We start from the raw sequence: 6,584 nt of genomic DNA, 5'->3' as shown, positions 1-6,584 counted from the left end.
ATAACGTCAGCTAATTTCTCACATTAGATTGTCATCTCGGATGATCCTACAAGCAATTTGAGTTCATTATCTTTGGCTCTAAACTCAGTTACTTATTCTTTGTCTTTCCTCATATTCTAGAATTTCAACATAATCTATTGTTGTTAAATTCTATGAATTTCAGGTCTCCAAGAAGTCTCGCTTTTTAACTTCTAGAAGAGTTTCTCAGGCATCAGTTTCCTTCATTTATATGTTAATCCTATCCTGTTCTGTTCTGTCACAACAGTGTTAACTATTTGTGGAACGATAAAATATATAACCACTAGAATATAAGCCCATACACTAGAGGTTAATTACTGTTGTGATCAACATTATATTTCTAAAACTTAGCACGGTTCTCAGTAAACATTTAATGAATGAGTTAATAATTTTTAGCTTCTGTATACGTTCTTACAACAACTCTTGTCACCTAAATTAGCCTGCGTCTGTAACTTCCTTGCAAAGGGGAAAAACCTAACTACATATTAGATGCATGCAATTCCCAGCAAATATTATTATTATTATTATTTTTACCTCCAAGCCTTTGCTCCTAATGTTTCCTCTCCATGAAATGCTCTTCTTCTCCTTTCTTATTTAATTCAATCTCGTTTATTCTTTAAACATAGTTTAGGTTACAACTTTTCCTTGATTCATGCTTAGATTCTGCAAGACTACGTTAAGCGTCTCTCTTTGCAGTCTTATAAACAGATTTATAATGGCTAATATCAACCCAACTTCTATCATAAACCATTATCTAAGGTACTATAAATATGTTAGTGGTAGAAGTCATTTTAATTTTGTGTAGGATATATAATTTGTGGTCAATAAATATTTGTTGAGTAAAGAAGCTAAGTGACAAATCTTGGCTCTAATTCAAGGAATCTCATTTAACTGTTCTTTTCACTGAAAAACAACTGTCAAGTGTTTAAGAAATCAAATTTCTCCATAAATCTTACCTTTTAAAATTCATTTTACTGTTTTAATCATTATTTTAATAGATGGATTATTTTTTCAGTATTACATTATTAAGCAACTGAATATATATTAAACATGGATTCTGAAGCCTGAGAGATATTAATATAGCCCTAAGGCAAAAAAAGTTGTATATAAAAATCTGCTAATCACATAAATGATGCTGAGTGGTAAATGAATATAATGTGACATAGTAACAGAAGTATATATTGGCTCCAGTGTTAATATGGATGAAGGAATAATCAACTCTACTGGGAAGGAGAGTTAAACAGAAGCTTTTGATGGGGAGCAGTGGTGAGTTTGATAGTTAAGAATTAATTGTTTTCAAAGAAGTAAGAGAAAGAGATTATATGCATGGGGAGCATATGTTTAAATCAATGTAGAGAAAAAAACCTCAGCACATTTAGAACATTATGTGTCTCTCAACACTGTTTGAGTATAGCATGTAATGGAGGAGAAATTTGGGAATGAATGTGAAGATAAGGTAAGCAGAGGATACCCTTGGAATCATGTGTTATGTCATACTAAGAGTTTCTGACTTTTCTGTGCAGATCACAGAAGATCTTTCCTAAATTTTAAGTAAGGGAGTGATATAATCAATGATGCAGAAAGAGCACCCTGTAACAAATTTCTACACTTTGGAGAGCAAAGACTAGAATAGAAAGAACAATTCAAAAGGAATTCTAAGGATGAAGGTGGAATTAACTGAAATAAATGCAGTGAGTATGAAAATAGTTTCAATCTGAGGAAAAAAATAGGTAATAGAATTAGGCAAGACATAGTTGTCTATTACATATGGGGAACAATAACATATAATCGTGGATAACAACCTATTTCTAGTCTAGACAGTCAACATCACAATTCTGCCATAATCAGCAAAAGACAAAACAAAACAAAGTAGAATACACAAATCTTAATTTTATGTAAAGAAGTTATCTGTTAGTACTAATGAATAAGCAACAATCATCATAATTTCATAATGTTGCTTAATATTGTTTGTTGTAGCTTGTTAGGCTCCCATGATTTTTTAAGCCTTTACAGATCAAATAAAAATGAAAGTAATTCATTGTGATAGTCTAAGAATGCTACTGTTGTCATCATGAAATTTAAGTAGAAATGTATAACTTGTTCATATAGTTTGGCTATATCCCCACTGAAATTGCATCTTGAATTGTAGTTCCCATAATCCCCACATGACATGGGATGGACCCACTGTGAGGTAACTGAATCATGGGGGCAGTTACCTCCATGCTGTTTTCATGATAGTGAGTGAGTTCTCATGTGATCTGATTATTTTATAAGGGACTTTTCTCCCTTTGCTCAGCACTTCTCCTTCCTTCCACCCTGTGAAGAAGGTGCCTTTCTGAACCCCTTCCCCTTCAGCCATCATTGTAAGTTTCCTGAGGCCTCGCACCCATGCGGAACTGTGAGTCAATTAAACCTCTTTTCCTTGTAAATTACCCAATCTCAGGTGTTTCTACATGTAAGTGTGAGAACGGCTTAAAACACTTATCAAAGGTATTTTAATATAATGTGTGTGATAAAAGAACCAATATTCACAAAATGTGGTTGTAGGTTTCTATTTTTGTCTTTTTCATTTGAATTATCCTATATCAAACTCACTAAAGACAAAAGTTACAAAATATAGTAATATTTGTCCCAGAATATGAGGGGAAATAGGATCTTCACAGTTATTAGGACCAGAGTTTGTTTTCCTAAAGGGTAATAAATGGCTGTTTACATCTGAATATAAAATTATTTGTCTTTTTCCCTCCCTCCCTTCCTCCCTCCCTCCCTTCCTCCCTCCCTCCCTCTCTCCCTTCCTTCCTTCCTTTTTCATCCCTTCCTTCTTTCTTCTCTCTCTCAGGTTTTAGGAGTATTTTTTCTCATTGTGCTTCCATGTAAAAACTCTTAAGTAAACTTAAAGTGACAAAGGAAATTGGAAAGTCAATCAAGTCAATATTGTTAGTTAACTTGCTGAAGACTAATACATGTAATACCAAATAACAAACATCATAAATCCTTCTTCTGTAAGGACTGATGCAAATATTTTTTCTTGCATGCTGGTTGCTAAGCAACAGGCCTGAAATGTTTATGTTGACCATAGATACAATGCTGTGCAGTCTAAAAAGCATAGACATTTCCCCCATCATTTTGAGCTATCATATATTATGCAAACAATTCTCTTAAAATAACAATGTTCTGTATAAATGAAAATTCTATGTATTATATGCAAACACAGATAATTTAAAACTTCTTTCAAATCAGAACTATTGTGGCCACACAATTATAGTTAAAATAAAATGTGTAATTAATTTTGATGGAGGTGGTAAAACACTTATTTTAATATATGTGGAAAACAATCAGAAATATGCATGAAAAAACTCAGTCACATGACAGGGATAATGTAGGAATTATACTATTATTTAATTTGTTCAAAAAGTAGAAGATACTGCACATTACTAAGTAAAATGGACTTAAGTTATAGTATTTTATATGTTTCATGATTTATTACATTGCATGGCTTCTGTCTATATGGAATTATCATATCAATGTGTAATTACCCAACGGATCAAGGGACAGAACTCTAAAAACAAAAAAGTAAGATGCACAAATTAGGGGATTTGAAAAAAAGGGGATGAGGGTTGTTTATGACATTATAGATATAAGATCCCCAAATCAAAATTTCAGGGTTATATATCACAGCAGAATGATCTAGGGAGATTATACAAAAATCATTCCATGGTTTTAAGAATGAGCTGTCTTTGATACTTCTATACATTCTGAAGGATAAGGAACATGACTCACATATTTTTTTCTATGGTATGATATCCTGAGAAATAGGATGTTAAGAAAAATAAATAAATTCTAATCTCACCCAACCATTGTGAAGTTAAATATGAAATGTGGTTTGGGATATAGGCTATGGAACCTAAATCATGACCAACATTTCTTATGATTCCAAAATGTGAATAAAATTTGTTATTATTATGACATGACTCTTGAAAAACTGGGGTCTGGAGTTGTGTTGAACCACAGGTTCAACGTTATTTAAGTAGTTTGATGAGTAGCAATTCTAATGTTTTTATAATACCTATTAATATGTGTCATGAAAAGAATAAAGAGTAAAGATGATGTGTCACCTGTTTGGAAAAGTAATACTGGATTACAAACAAAAGTTGCATGAAAACACACACACACACACACACATACAAAGAAGGCCAGGCATGGTGACTCACGCCTGTAATTCCAGCACTTTGGGAGGCCGAGATGGGCAGATCATGAGGTCAGGAGATCGAGACCATCCTGGTCAACATGGTGAAACCCCGTCTCTACTAAAAATAAAAAAATTAGCAGAGCATGGTGGCGCACGCCTGTAGTCCAGCTACTCGGGAGGCTGAGGCAGGAGACTGGTTGGAACCAGGAGGCGGAGGTTGCAGTAAGCTGAGAAGTTGCCATTACACTCCAGCCTGGGGACAGAGTGAGACTGCATCTCAAAAAAAAAGGAAAAAAAAAAAAGAAATATTTTTTAAAAGTCCATACCAGCACGACTTTCATTGAAGTGAAATATCTAGTATATACATTGTAAGTGATGACAGTAATATAAATTTATAACAAAGTGTAAAGTTCCCACTGTATTTTGTACTACTTACTATATAATTAATATTAGTTGTTATGTTTATTACCCAGCATAGTCTTCATTGTTTTTGTTTTGTTTTGTTTGTCATTGTTAACTATGTTTATTTATTTGGAATTTAAACTTTGAAATAATAGAAGAACCTATATCAATTAAGATGACTGCATAGCCCGGGAACAAAACCTTAAATAGAAACATTTTGTTACTTTATCTAACAAGTAATCTAGATATAAATATTTCCAATAAGTATGCAATAACTCTTTGGTTAGTAATCAGGCTTTTACTATACTTCTAATAAATGATGCTAGCTTTTGTTTTTAAGTTTGTCATTTCATAGGCTAAAGATGGCTGCTAAAACTTCAATTATCACGACTTCACAAAAACTGCATTTAAGCAAGAAGAAGAAAAGGGAATATTCTCTTTATTTATTTTTAATCAGGAGTGAGAAGCCTCCTCAATATCCCACCTATCAGACATTTTTGACTCACGGATCAGAATCAGGTCACACTTTCACTCCGTAGTAGGAACTTATAGAGGATATAACATGACTAAGATTGTTTTAGACAAATAATAATCCATCTCTGGGGTGTGATGAAGAGGCTTATGTTAATTAAGCATATTTCTGCTTGAACAAAATTTGGTTTAATAAACTGAGGAAGACAAATTTTTAGCCAACAAATAGTGCCTCGAACTGCTTTCAATCAACTAGCACTTTGTCAGGGAGTGGGGAAAGAAATAATTTGCGTTTTTGTAATGAGCAGATAGTAATATAAATTACTGCAGAAGAGTTGACTACTAATTTCTGAGTAAATGTAGTATCAACATTCACTCAAAAATATTTTGAGTAAGTATAATTTGTGTTTGTATATTATCATTTGTATTCTTTTAAATCTAGCTAATGTTAATGTCATATTAATTTTAATCAATGTGGAAGTATAATTTCTAACAGTGAAACATCATTTTAAATGTAAAAAGGGCTAGAGATTTTACAACATAATAGTAACTTAAAATTCAAAACAATTAAAAGTTCTTAAAATGTGGTATGCATTTAACATGAAGAAAAAATATTAATTATTTAGAGCTGAAAATGAAAATTTCCCAAGATTACAATGTTTATGGTTTTGATTCTGTGTGTGTTACTAGGTGAAAGCTCATAGAGTCTTTGCTGATAGATCAAATTCATTACAGTTATTAAATCCAAATCCTAGCGTAAATGCATGTGATTATGTATAAAGCATCTGAAGATATTGAATATATTAAACATATTAACATGTAATACTGTAGAGAAGCACAGAGGGATATTCCTAAATGCAAGCTATTTCATTTGTTTAAATAAATAGAATTCTTAATGCAGTAAAACCACAGATGATTACAAGAGTAAATTTCATATTTCTTTCTAGATATTAAAATTTTTGCAGGAAATAAAGTTTCCCTCCTGATCCACATCAATTTGTAAAGGTAGACAATTCAGTTTGCTATGAAATATATCCCATGAACCATAACAAAATTCACTTTACAAGTAAAACCCATTTAAATTAAAATAAAAATGAATCTTCATATAATCCCTTACTTGTACCATAATGATGGAAAATGAACAGGTATGTAAAATGAACACTTATCCTGATTATTTTAATTTATATTTGATAGAAATTATCTTCTATAGAGAATAAAAGTATATGGAAAGGTCATATTACTTATTTCTTGTGACCAGTAAACTTATTCAGTCTATCACAGAGAAGTAGAAGGCTATCCATATTTTCTCAGTCATACAGAATGGAACTGCATAATAATTTTCTTTAAAACCAAGTCTGAAGTATATAAAATCTTTCCAATTTTCATAAAATTCTCCTAAACAATTTTTTCAAAGTTGCCAAAAGTGCCACCCTTCTGATAATCATATACACATTTGTATACAGTAAAAATTGACATGATCTTTCTAAAATTATATTGAAAAGTA

The sequence above is a fragment of the Rhinopithecus bieti genome, unplaced genomic scaffold (genome assembly GCF_001698545.2).
Source record: "Rhinopithecus bieti isolate Rb0 unplaced genomic scaffold, ASM169854v2 scaffold_10271, whole genome shotgun sequence".
Classification (NCBI taxonomy): domain Eukaryota; kingdom Metazoa; phylum Chordata; class Mammalia; order Primates; family Cercopithecidae; genus Rhinopithecus; species Rhinopithecus bieti.
Note: the sequence above shows the minus strand (reverse complement) of the source record.